Genomic DNA, 14,612 nt, shown 5'->3' with positions numbered 1-14,612 from the left:
CGCAGACATGCAGAACAGTGCAAAATTTGAGTCGCCCAATGCACACATTCCCAGTTGAGGTTTCAGTACTTGCGAACTCAGTGTTAGTGGTGACTTTATAGAATGTAACTTCCATGAATAATGAATATTAACTGTATTTAGTCTCTATCCTACTTGAATAAATGTAGTGTCAATTTTCACTTCTGACTGGTAGACATTTTTAATTCCTCCTAATGAAGGATATTTAATTATTTATTTTGTAAGGGCTTTGTTTTTAGGTATGTATTACAACATTCAGTGAAGTGAAAAAAAACTGAGTTTATTGCATTTTGTTTCTGTATTAATTTGGAAAATACAAATTATTAAAATACAAACCAAATGTATGTCACTCTCATTTTGAGATTTTGGAATTGTACTTTGCTATGTTATGGGATGCTCAGATGCATGGGAAAAGTAGCTTTGTAGTAGAGGCATGAAAATTATTCTGTGTACAAACTATTCTATGCATGGAACAGCTAGTTTTCAGTGTTCCATTTCTGAACCAAAGAACATGTCTTTTGTCAGACTTGGTCTGAAATGTGTGTTCCGAGCAGAAGTGTTTTGGGTTGGGAGAATCAGCATAAACCCAAGGACATTAGTGGTGAGACTAAGAGGAGGTAAGGGAAGGAGGGCCTTGGGAAGAACAGCAGGAATGGTTGGTGGGCTGGTTGGATGTGCTGTGCTTGAAGTCACGGACACCAGCCATGGCTAAGGGTTGGTAGAGAAAGGAAGGTGCAAAGGAGATGAGGAGATAGGTAAGCAAGTTGCTGACTGTGCCACATTTGAAGCCAAGAGTGTTGGTAACTAAGGGGAGAATATTAGGGTGTGGGAAAGCCAGTTGAATATGCTATGCTTGAAGCTAAATATCTTGGAGGTGGCAGCTGAAATATGGAAAGCAAGACCCTCTGGATTTTGATTTGGCCCAAACCTGAAACAACCACAATGTTCTGGGACATGGTCCTGCTGAACTGCAGCCCACTTGAAACAATTTGGCAGAACATCTGAAATACAGCATTTTTCTTTTGGGTTCCAAGCAAAACACATTGTCCATTTCATGCAATAATTTATAAAAGAGTTACGGCTGGCTAGCAAATAATCATTCAGATACTAATAATGTTTTGGAAACTGGACATGGCTTCAAAAGTGATGATAATAAATAAATATAATCAAGTATTAATAATGAATAAGAACCAGAATGATAAATATAATTTTAGGGACCATCCCCCTTCTCAGGTTTTAGCAAAGGGACCTCAAGAAAAGTTACAACAGAAGAAACGGAAATCAACTGATTCCTCCACATCAAGAAAAGGAACAAGGGGATTAACTTGCAAAAATACTTGTTGTAGCTATATTGCATTTAATTTTCACCTAAAGGTGTAACTAAGAAATAAAATCATTTGAGATTTCCTTAAAATGTCTCAAATTATTTTAGCACATTTTGGGAGTATAACGCCTCCAGCTGCTTGAAGTATTTGATCCAAAGTAGCATAAAGTGCTTTGATTTTCTCTGCCTCTTTATATTTTGAAGTAGCTTGGATGAAACATTTGTCACCCACCAGCTCCTCTGAGACAATTTCATTTTCCAGATGTGCTTTCACCAACCTCTTTGGGATGAGAATTAAAATGTCTCTTGGGGAGTTATACAAAATCTATGTTCTTTTTCCATATAAAATGCTTTAAAAGATGCATAAAAAGAAGAAAGTATGAAATGGAATCTGAAGGCTGCTTTGGGACTGCCTGCAACACTTCAGCTAAATGCTTAGCAGTGTCTAATGAATTTTGATGAATGTTGTTCTTTAAATGAAATTAAACTTCGTTAAACCTTCATGGTATGTCCCACTAAGCAAAAATGCAAAATATGAGTTTTTTCTTATTGTAAACATTATTGTTGTCTGGATGCATTGCTTGATTACGCTTTTTCTATAAAGTTTATTTTTACCACTTCTAAAACCCCAAAGGAGACATTAAGAAACTCTACATATGATTGGTCACAAGTTTTACGTATGTATGTATGTATTTATGTATGTATATAATTGGAGATAGAATAGACAAATGAGATAGCTATTTTTTTTTGTCTCTTTCCAAGTTGCATGATTAAATTTAAGGTTTTATTCATTCAAACCTTTAAGTTATAAAGGCAGACAAGCTTTGACCAGGATTGATCAGTTTAGAATTTAATAAACTGAGATACAAATAAACCTTTGGCCATGCATTCAGCAACTTAGAGCCTCGTGTGGCGCAGAGTAGTAGGCAGCAGTATCGCAACCAAAACTCTCCCCACGACCTGAGTTTGATCCCAGTGGAAGGTGGGTTCTCTCTCTGGTAGCCGGCTCAGGTCAACTCAGCCTTCCATCCTTCCGAGGTCGGTAAAATGAGCACCCAGCTTGCTGGGGAAGGTGTCGACTGGGGAAGGCAATGGCAAACCACCCCGCTGTAGTCTGCCAAGAAAACGTTGTGAAAGCGACATTCCCCCAAAGGATCAGACATGACTTGGTGCTTGCACAGGGGACCTTTCACATTCACCATGCATTCAGCAACTTTCTTCCTCTCTTTGCACATGTAGACAAGCATACTCAAAAGACTCTGATTCACTGCAGATTCTTATTCATCCTCCAGGAGAAAGGACAACTAGAAGTTCCTCAAACAGTGAAAACAAACTAAGGAAATTAAACCAGTGAATGATCATATCCTTATGACATGTAATGATTAGAATTAACAAGTATTTGAAATTTAGACTATTGGTTAAATTTTGGTTTGCCATTTATTTATCTAAACAATACTTTGAATAGGGGGTAATAAGTTGCAAACTTCTTCTGGCCTCTGATGTTAGAGCTGGATGGCTAGGGTGGCTGTCTAATCAGTCCATTTCACTGCAATCTCTATTCTTCTCTTGTTTTTCTCCCTGTATATCCTGCAGGCATGGGGGTTGTGACAGGGACAAAATGGCCAACTACTTTTATTTTACTTTGTTTTATTTTCTTTTTAAGTAAGTGTTGTCAGCCAGCCATGACAAAGCTGGCTGACAAACAACCAATTATGAGTGTCACAAATTTGATGTTTTACCAGGCAATGAACTGATGGATAAGTGGCTCCCTCATAATTTATGTCAGATTTATCTTAGCATCTCATGTGAATATACACTACGGTAGCAAAATATATCCTCATGAATAGATCAGACATAATCCACAAGTATTGGCAATTTGTCTTTTGTTAGAAACAGAAAAGAGATTAAAATAATATATTTGTAAAAAAATATAATGCAATCGTTTAACTTGAATGACGAGAAAGGCAAAAGTCCTTCAGCGTTTAACTGCTAAACCCTTTTCATTGCTAAGTGACACTCTGCCTTGCTCTGGAGATTCCACTGTGATTATCCATTTTGTGTTTGTGTGTATGTGCTGAATGTAGACTACAAATAATTATCTGCTGGATATCCTCCAACACTTCACACTGCAGTTTTAATATCTCAGCCACCTGATAAATTTATGAAAAGATTGGCCCCATGGCGGCAGCTGTTATCCTGGCAAGGAAAACAGAAAGTAGATTAGATGGTCCAGTTAAGGATTCATGGCAAAGGGACTTCTCTGCTTATGCACAGAGAATGAGGAAACCAGTGAAACACCTCATTGGTTTGATCTTTTTTAAACCATCTAAGTCTTTTTCCTTTGATGCTCGTGCTAGGCAGAAAGGGTGGGTTTGTTTGGGACTTCACTTCTTAGTTTGTTTTAGGTTGACATCATGCATTCAAGAAAGGGATAGAATCCCAACATGGAGGATTAGTCATTGCAAAATATCATGTGCCTGCTACAACAATGCTATGGGCATATTTAATCCTCATATTTTAATAATCAGCAGAATCAAAGAGTGATCCAGGAAAAAAAAACAACAGTGAAACAATAAAACAGTTTCCTACAAAATCAAAACACTGATCTAGAAGATTTTGTAAAATAGGAAAGTCACTGTAAATTAATTAAATGCTACAGGTTGCAGAGTGAGCATCCCTAGAAAAAATTGGGTCTGCTGTAAAAAGCTGAGAATGACTGGATCATCTGAGCAAAATAAAATACATGATTGACTGGTGTAAGTTTTGAATGGGTGAGATGTGTTTTAGTGATTAATCCAGTGTTTCTCAGCTTTGGCAAGAATTCCCCTTGCCAGTTGGGGAATTCTAGGAGTTGAAGTCCACACATCTTAAAGTTGCCAAGGTTGAGGGACACTGGATTAAGCAGTTGGAATGGGACTATGGAAGTTCAGGTTCAAGACCATCCTTAGCCATGGAAATTCCATAGATAAATTTGACCCGGAGACTGTATCTCAGCTCAACCTGCCCTTCAAGATTGTTTCAGCAAGAACTATTTTTTTAAAGGAATGGCTGCTATGTACATTGCATTGAGCTGTTGGAGGAATGGTAGGGTGTAAATCTAAATCTATAGATATAAATCTATAAAGTAACTGAAGATTTTCCACCGTAATATATATCTCAGCTCTATTTTTTCATAATGTCCAGAGATTCACCCATAATTATTTGCTAAGAGCAGTCTTGCCTCAATATAGCAACTAAATGTGAGTTTTCAGTGTTTCCTACTTTCATCTAGAATTGCAGCTTTTTCTTTCTACCCCCTGAAATGTCTTGGAACAATGATTTTTGAGAAATGTATTGTAAATATGAAGATTGTAGTTATGATATCAGAGGCTCAGGTATGAGTTTTGCACTAGGGATTAATACATTCCCTCTAGATAAAAAGGCACAGGAGTACAAACAAATGCAAAAGACAACAGCCTGAAAAAGTTAGTAGCCCTGAAAAATGTGTTACCCATAACAACTTACAGGAAAAAAGAAAGGTGATAAAAGAAATAACTGTTTTCTCATTTGGCAGTTTTCCCATCTCATTGCCTCAGTGTCACAGATGAGTGAATGAATGGCTATTTCCAAACTTGCACTAATAGATCAGGAGGTATAGAGGGACCATTTATTTTTCACTGAATTTGCTAGATTTTGACAGCCCAAACTGCCAACATTTAATATTTCCTTTAGTGTCTTCCCTGTCCCTGTGATGCTAAATAACCCTGAAACCTATCCTGCTGTCCTGTTACAGTCAGGGCAGATTATTGCTGCATTCTGCCAATTTTCAGAGGGCACCAGGCTTCTGAGGCCAAATGTATAACTGCAAAGGGGAGCTATAAATCTGCCCATTCTCTCCCTGGATAGCTTCATTTGCTTTTTGGCCAGAACACACTATCTGACCCAAAGTTGAATGTCAGATCAATGGCTGGTCACAATTTGGGCCTTATGAAATTTTGGGGCAAGCTTCCAAATTTGGCAAGGGCTGCAGCTTGTTTTCCTTTATTCCCACAAGTATATTTGGAATATAAGAGTGGCTTGTTGCCTTTAATAGGTATGACAGGCAAAATGGGACAAGAAAGTAGGGACATCAAAGAGAGTGAGTGAACAGCAAATGTAAGATATGCTAAAAAGCTAGAATTGGATTCCCATAACTTATCAATGCAGGTTATGGAACTTGGCTACTTCATGATCATGATTGATCTTAATGATCCAGTCTAAGAAGGACAATCTTTTTGTATGGAAGAAAATATAGGCCTTGTATTTTAAGATTTAAAGAAGCAGGACTAATGTCAGTATACTCAATGTGTAAAAACTATATAGTGAACACTGTTCATATTGTTTATTCATACTGAAGGATATAATTTGGGTAGAAGATTACTTTACTAGCAAAGAATAAAACTTATTTTCAGTTAATTCTGTTCCTGATGCATTTTTCCCAGTTCACATATTTTTTCTCCCTTTTAATGAATGGATCAAATGTAACAGTGAAGTATTTATTTACATGAGTACCTTATTTAGACTTTTTGGGGGTGGGGGTGGGGGTGGGGGAGCTAGTCAAAAAGAATAATGATTCTTGCAAGAAATGGATAGCTCCAAGAAGGTGATTGAAGTGGCCCATAAGAGAAAAAAGTTGTGGCAAGATGTAGCAAGCCTATCACCCAACTTGTCATTCTGCTGACAACATTGTCTTCTTCTCTCTTCTTCCTTAAATCATTCCATTTTGGTTCTTACCAGGGCTACTATTTTGAATGAACAGCAAGCTAGGAAGACAACTAAGTCAGCCAGGATACAGAACATTCACATTCTCTAAATCTGAGATGGAGAAGAATTTTGAAGTTTATAAAAATCCTTACAGAATCACCAGTTAGAAACTGTAACATAGGTATTTCACTTCGGTTCTTCTTGGCTCCTACCTCCAACACCATTTTTGATTTGCAGTTGGCTCATCACTACGACCATCATTTTGTGAACTGAAATGCCTTTCACCCTTAAGAGCCACAACACCCACAAAAGGCTTTTGACATTCCATGTTCCATTTGTCGATGAATGTTTCTTCATTTATTTTATATTCCTTTGGAATAGCCAAATCAGTGTTTCTAACTTTCTGCATACAGTGTATAAATAACACTTACTTTTGATGTACCTGAGGGATGGAACAGGTGAGGAGAGGAGAAATATGAATATGGCTGCATTGTATTGCTCTGTATGTATTTAGAAAGGAAAGGGGAGGAATCTCCTTTTCAGTAAGATTCTTGAAAATGTTTCAACAACCATTTTAAAGTGCAGATATTTTGAAAAATTGTAAAAGACCTAAGTGCTTCAAAGGAAGATTATACAATGTGAATCAGTGCTAGAGGACTTACCTGAAATGTTTGAAAGTATTTCGTATGCCAGACTTATAGCACAGTGAGAGAACTGCAAAGGTAAATGCTTTATTTTTCCCAAAAAGAAAGGGTGACCGATGGAATAGCTACATAGGTCAAGCAGAACAGAGTAAAATATGTCACTGAAGAAGAATAGATGAAAAGAGACACCAGTATTTCATGCATTAACTCAGGTGATGAGTTATACTTTTGCCCCAAAAGTGATCTGAAACAAAACAACTGTTATAATCTGTGCCTGAGTTTGTAAATCCCAAACCTTTCATCTCTAAGATATTCAGCTCACACAGTGTTCCAAATTCATGTTTACAGGAACTCTGTATAAGAAATTATGGAATAGGTCATAGCTATTATTTTGGGATTGATCTGAAAATATGAAGGGTGCTCTAGTGATTGGAGAAGCATAGCAACATTCTGCAAGCTTTAATTACCTCACTGCAGGTGACACCAGGGGTATTTTAAAATAGTTCCACAAAAGTAAATGAGCTCATTTGACCTAAAATGACCTATGATTAGTGAACCACCCTAGCAATTGAACTCTCAAAAAATCACAGGATGTTTGGAAGTATAAAATCATAGAATGCAATTAAGTTTTAGACATTTAGCCAATATTCTATTCTGTATATGAAAACTACAAACATTATTGTTTTAACAGATAAAACAAGGGAAAAGATGACAGCTTACTATTCCTGCAATTTATCATTATATCCAAGCCCTTTTATTCATCCATCAAAGAAGTAATATTTTGCTCTCTTTTCTACATCTCCTATGATATTTGAAGAGTGCTATTATGTTCTCCAGTCTTTTCTTCTCTGAACCTGTTTCAATTTCTGTGACCTCCTTAAGGCACGCTGCCTAGCACTTGATTGCTGAGGAAAAATGGCCATAGGACAGAATGTTTTCACATTTATACATATTAAAATATCTTCCTCAAATATTAAGAGTTAAATTTGGAAAAGGTAGGGACAGGACCAGAATCAAGGCCTTAGAGCAGGGTTTTTCAACCAGGGTTCCGTGGAAACCTAGGGTTCCATGAGAAGTTACTTGGAGTTCCCTGGGAGATCACAATTTATTTAAAAAAATATTTCAAATTCGGGCAGCTTCACATTAAAGAGGTAAGTTTCATTCTTTATTTTCATTTTAAGAGCACTGTTAATGACTACACAGGAAACAAATATAATGATTTTGTAACTTCTGGCCTATAGTTGAGCCTGAATGTGCAGAGGTTCCCCAAGGCCTGAAAAATATTTCAAGGGTTCCTCCAGGGTCAAAAGGTTGAGAAAGACTGCCTTAGAGGCACTCTGGGCCCAGTAGCAGCACTTACTGGCTGAGTTGGATACAAGCAGCAGTTCTCAAAACATTGGCACGTGCTTTAAGCAAGGGCATTAAGACATGTTCCGTGTTTGCAGCCCTGAGAGAGGGCTTTATCAGTTCTAACAGAATCCTATAACTCTGTTGAAGCTGTACATCCCATCCCTTGGGACTGTCAAGGACACTACCAACCCTGGGTCCAGCCAGGTGTTCTGTAAAGACTTTAGGAAGACTCAGCTTCATATTTGTCTTTCTAGTGTAGCTTTTTAAAGAGATAACAAAATTCATTTTGGCAGAGTCCATTTGTGTTAGATTCAGATGGATTCTGCAGCAAAGTATCTATTGCTTAAAGAATCTGAGAACCAGAGAAGGCCAAGGAAACATACTAAGGGGTTGAAATTCACATACTAATTCCAAATAATGAGCCAGTTTGCAATCTATATTAGATATGTTTAACTGGACGCTAGGCTTAGAGGAATCATTTGGGCTTATTCCAGCTAACACCAGTTAAAGCAATAGTCTTTACTTTGTGGAATTTAATAGCTAAAAGGCTTTGCAACTGTTTTCCAGGAATATTTAAAAGTAGATGAGAAATGCTAATGAGAATCAGTTTTTATATTACAGTACTCTGAGACAGTGGAAAGTACAAACAAAGCCATTTCATCTAGAAGTTAGATTGTTCTTAAACACTGTTTACAGTAACATTCATACAATTTGCAATACCAGTAAATCTTAACATGATCAGCATTTAAATTTCACAGATACAGTACACATGGATAAAAGGAAAACATCATAGCAGTATTATTATGTCAAAGGGGGAAAAAAATCCTGCTTTAGATAAGAGTTGGTAGATAGTTCTTGCTTCTACTTGTGTAATGCTTTGTCTTTATTTGTTATTCTATAGAATGCAGGAAATGATCATCATTGTGTCATCATTTCCTTGTTGGAAATGAGTATTCAGTAGTGATGAAGTAGAGGATGGTGGTATATGGTTATGGATTTGGTGATCAACTAGAGCTGCGCCTTAGGACAGAGATCTAGGACCTGCTGTGAGGGAACAGTGTCTTGTGGGGAAGGGGACTGGCAAATGATCAATACAGCAAAAAACTAGGGATCCTGAGGCTGGTGTTGCTTACTGTAGCTTCCTACTGTTGATGCTATTCTAGTTGATAATAATAGGGGCTAATTTAATATGTATGTTCTCTCTCTCTCTCTCCCCCCCCCCTCTTAAGTAAGTAAATAAATATAATGGTGCTATCTCCAAGTAAGAAGCATAGCTATCCAATGAGTCACCATCAAAATCAGAAAGTTACAAGTTATGTTGCACAAGTATGTGAAGACAGAAAAGGCATCACCCCAACCCTAATCTACCCTTTGAAGATGCTTAAAATGAGATGCCGTGGGTCTGGGCAGGTCATTTTGATCTCTTCAGCTGCTCCTACCTTCTTTCTGCTGTGATTGTTTTGTTTTGTATTTTATTTTTAGCATACTCTAATCTTCTAATATTCTATGTCCCAATATATTTGTAACTATAGACTTGATTGAGGAATTCATGTGGGCATACCCACTCTGCCAAGTTGCCCCATTATGATCATGGCACAAAATCAGTTTAATGTTGATCTTGTGCCATGATCTTAAATGCCCTTAATTTTCATTTACTTTCCTCTCTCTCTGCTCACATCAATATTCTTCTAAATCACAGGTAGCTATTAGACAATTTGGGTTTTTGAATGTGGTTTTGTTTAATTCACAAACATACATAGTTATTTATATCAAAACACAGAAGAATATTAGAACTATTAACTTGGTCTGTTTTGCTGTGACACTGATAGGCAGTTAACCACCTGAGTCAAGGGAATGTAGGGTCATGTTATGCATGGTGAATTTTTGTAGAGGAATTCTACAAATGTGCTGCAGGACTGAATTACTTGAATGAACAGACCTGAAGATTGAAATGAGTCTATAATCATCTATTTAAAAAACAAAATAAAAACATCATTTCATTGCCAAGATCTAGCTTTCACTCTAAAAAATTATCAACACCCATGAGCCTCATTTCATCTTAATTTACTTTACCATTTTCCTTTTAACATTTAATCCTAAATGGTTGTAAAATGATTGAATGAATGAGTGAATGAATGAATGAATGAATGAATATATATATATATATATATATATATATATATATATATATATATATATAAGTGTGTGTGTGTGTATATATATTCATTCTACCAAAGTTGTAGAACAAAGCCCTGGTGAACAAATGAAATAGTGAAATTCATATTCATTCTGATCTGTCAGATGCTTCTTATTTTATTTACCATAGATATTAATTTCCTGTGACTTCTGTCTATAAAACCTAGAATAAATTCATAATTTCCTGTAGTCATTGTCCAAGCTCTATATGTTTCATAACAACAGAATAATAACAGAATATAACTTTAGATAAAGGTTTAAATATTATTAAGAAAGCAGAACAGTGGTATAGTTCCATTTATTTGATTTTTCTCCTGATCATCTTTTTACAATTTATTAGTCTCAAATATTAACATATCAAAAACCTCAAATTCCCAATTTAACATGTATGATTGTTCAGCTCAGATTTATTTATGTTTCAAATACCTTCCATTCTACCCTTATAAATCATTATCCACTTTATGAATATGCAGTTTTCTAATCAGCTATTTTCAATCCTGTAAAGATTTTTACTTTCAGTTTCTCACTGCTGATAACAAATAATTTTGTATTAAAAAAATAAACCATAAAATATTACATCGATTTGCATTACTGTCCTTTTCAAAGTCTGTACACTTAACTTCAAAGGATGAAAGATATCTCATTTGTCTTAATTCCTGGATTTTAAAATGAGGTCAGAAACCTATACTTGAATCACAATCATTATTCTGCTGTGCAGTGAACTTATTGTGGGAACTTATGTTAGGGAAGGGAAATATTTCAATCAATCCTGAAATCATCTACAGTAATCAAATAATGTTGACTTATCTCCTGATTCATACAGAACAGCTGCAACCCTCCCCCAGAGGTGATCAGGTAAAGATGTAGACATTAAGGTTTCCACCTATTTTACTGATCTATTTCCTCTGCAGTATTTATGGATAAGAATTTGTTCTTTATGCAAATTCAAGTATAAGATCTTAATGGAACCTATTTAGCTGGCTTGTATTATTCAGTTAGACCTTGTTCTCGGTTGACAGTGATAGCAAAAATGGCTATTTACTACTCTGATACATCACTAGAGGACATGAACAAGTTTCCATAGTGATAAAGTTTCCATAGTACACATTATTTTTCTTACACAAAAGCAAGATGTCACATTAGACGTATGATTCAATTTTCCTTCTATGACTGTGACTGTTGCTAAAGCATACTTGTTTGTACTTACTATTTCCCTTCTAATGTACTATGTTGCCTAAAAACATAAGAATTTAAAGTTGATTTTCAGCTTTTTATTTCTATCTTTTCCCCCCAGAAACTGCTTTTATTGCTGCAAACACTTTCTCTATTTTTGATATATCTTCATTCTTCTATAATTTTTTCTTATAATTTTAGTCCAAGGTCATTTCTATATTATCTCTCTGTCTTTGTTCATATTGATATTCTGTACTCTTAACTTATCTGGATCTCAGATTTGATCTCAGATTTTTTTTTCTTAATATCCTTCAAAAAAGAACTGTGATGTTTGTTTTTCTTATCAACATACATACATACATACATACATACTTTTTCACTGTCATTTCCTTCTTGCCCTTTCCTTTTAAAAAAAGTATTACCACCTTTATACATACATACACACACACATACATACACACACATAGACACACACATATATACACACATAAATACATACACATACATACATACACACACACACATTCATTCATTCATTCATTCCAGGTAATATTCTTAATGGGATTCATTGACTCATATGTTTAATTTATATCTAAAACAACAGATTATCCATTGTATTAGTTTGATCTATAATTCTTGAATATTGAGATTATTTAAGCTCCACAGCTGTGAGCTGCATCAGATCTATATGTGAAGTCTCTCCAGATGTATGTGCCAAGCTGACTCCTTAACTGGATTATTGGTTCACTTGCTTCTAATACTGGGAGACTCCACGGGAACATTAGTGTTTTTAGGCCACACATTTGGAAGCATTTAATCTAGTGGTATATGCAGAAATACCATGAATGTTCAGTCAAGCCCTGAAGGAAAAACACATACTAGAATGTTACAAATTTTATAATAATTTGATTGCTGTAAACCATCATCTTAGATGCAGATGTAGGAACTTAAAGCTGCTGCCACCACTTAGCACTGCTTATTGTTGTCATTTCTTTTCCCATAATATAGTAATATTTTCATACCTTTACCATATGTTTAACCATATATATACTCTGTGTGTGTGTGTGTATGTATGTATATATGTATGTATGTGTGTGTGTGTGTGTGTGTATATGTATGTGTGTGCACTTATGCATGTGTGCATATGCATGTGTGTGTGTGTGTCTGTGTCTGTGTGTATTCTGTTCAATTGTATCTGATTCTCAGAGACTGCCTGGACAAGTCCTTGCAGTTTTCTTGGCAAGGTTTTTTGGAAGTGGTTTGACATTGCCTCCTCCCTAGTGCTGAGACAAAGTGACTGGCCCAAGGTCACCCAGCTGCTTCTGTGTCTCAGGTGGGACTAGAACTCATGGTCTCCCAGTTTATAGCCTGGTGCCTTAACCACTACACCAAACTGGCTCTTATCCATAATATAATGAATATTATATTTAATATTCATTATAATAAATGAATTCAGCTAGTTATTCCTACAACTGGTATTCATACTCAAACATACATGTCTTTTCCCATATTCCTAGGAAAGAATGCATAGATGTCTGACCTTAATATGTTTGCAGAAGAAGAAAACAGAGGCTTTCATAAAATTAACCTTAATTAATCAGCCTATAACTTTATTAAAGGAACATAAAGCCAATGTCAAAGGTGACATAGGTGTCTTGTAGGAAGATATCTTGATAAGATCAACAAATTGTTACTGATAGTTTTAAATTGTAATTTCCTCCTCCTCCTCATTCTCATTCTCATTCTCATTCTCATTCTCATTCTTTCTTGTTAACAGATGAGTAAAGTGAGTCCATTACTTATGGTGTGAGAGCCCCATTTCTCTCAAAAGCCAGTATTAAGGGAGAGAAGCCTGCTCAGAGTATTTCTTTCCTCTGGGAAGATGGATGATAGAAGCAGAAATATTACACAACCGATAATTGAAAGCTGTGGTATATGCTCAGGCAGATGGGAGCCAGGGCAAAAAAGTACAACTGGGCGGGTCAAGACCATTTCAGCCACTGTTCATCCCTCATCCCTCATTCTCTATAGTAGCATAAGCCTGAGTTCATTTGTATAGAAAAGAGTTCCACTGATGTAGTGTTATTTGCTTAGAATATGTTTTAAGGAGTAAACATGTATTTAATATAAAATATTTTGCCTTTATAGCATTGCTGTTAAGTAATACTGAAAATTATGACTGAGATATTTTCTATCTTGAGGGCAATATTCATGATTCTGTCTGGTAGCGATGCTCAGACCAGGAATAACACAAAGATGGGTGGGAGGAGCCTCTTCCTCTTCTTCTCCTTCTCCTTCTCCTTCTCCTTCTCCTTCTCCTTCTCCTTCTTCTCCTTCTCCTTCTCCTTCTCCTTCTCCTTCCTCTTCCTCTTCCTCTTCTTCCTCTTCTTCCTTTTTCACTACATAAATAATGCCTTGACAATCATTCAGGAAAAAATGAACCATAAAGAGAACTTAGTCATAGTGAATATCTTTATATGCCAAAAGTCTCAGTTCAGTCTGTGTCATTTCCATGTAGGATTGCAGAAAAGCAAGACAGTCAGTGTAAGGGACCTTCCTATCTGCAGCTCTTCAAAATGTATTCTTAAATCAATCATCACTAAAATAGTTTGGCTACTTAGCACTCACTTCCTTTTGGCAAATGGCTAGCTACCTGGACAGGCATCCTTGAGATTATTCTAATAGCCATGTGCATTGGCAGCACAACATAGGCAGCTAGTGACACTGTGTCACATTCTATTAGACCTGGATTTTGTATTCCATTAGCCTATAGCATGGGCATAGAAAGTGATGAAAATGGAGCCTGATGTTATCTAACATCCCATTTTTCTCACACAGAGTCCTTTCAGCTCAAAGGCAGATCATCACTTTGGACAGTGACTACTTAATCTATTGATGGCTAGAGGTGTCCCTGGAAGGCTTGTTTATTTCCCCAGGTTTAGCTCTCTCTTTTATAATCCAGTATACTAGAGGTAATTCTAAATTAGCAGCTGCTAGGTGATCAAGGTTCCCCCCCCCCCTTAAATGATAACTGAATATATTTCCTCCCATGGTAGGTTTGGAGTAGTATTCAATGGTATTGTATTATTATCATGATTTAGCATACTATTAAAAACAAAAATAATGTTACAAATGATTCTCAATTCAATAGGGATATTCATGTATTCCAACCTGTTGCAATATCT

The 14,612-nt window shown here is 36.1% G+C and overlaps 1 protein-coding gene across 2 annotated transcripts in view; it reads left to right on the top strand.

Moving 5' to 3' along the window:
* Nucleotides 1-14,612, top strand: part of LUZP2 (leucine zipper protein 2) — a 376,168-nt gene that overhangs the window by 235,170 nt on the left and 126,386 nt on the right. The gene's annotated exons all lie outside the window — the stretch shown is intronic.

Source organism: Candoia aspera, chromosome 1 (genome assembly GCF_035149785.1).
Source record: "Candoia aspera isolate rCanAsp1 chromosome 1, rCanAsp1.hap2, whole genome shotgun sequence".
NCBI classification, from domain to species: Eukaryota; Metazoa; Chordata; class Lepidosauria; order Squamata; family Boidae; genus Candoia; species Candoia aspera.
The sequence above is the reverse complement of the archived record's forward strand: the minus strand, read 5'-3'. Positions and strand labels throughout refer to the sequence as shown.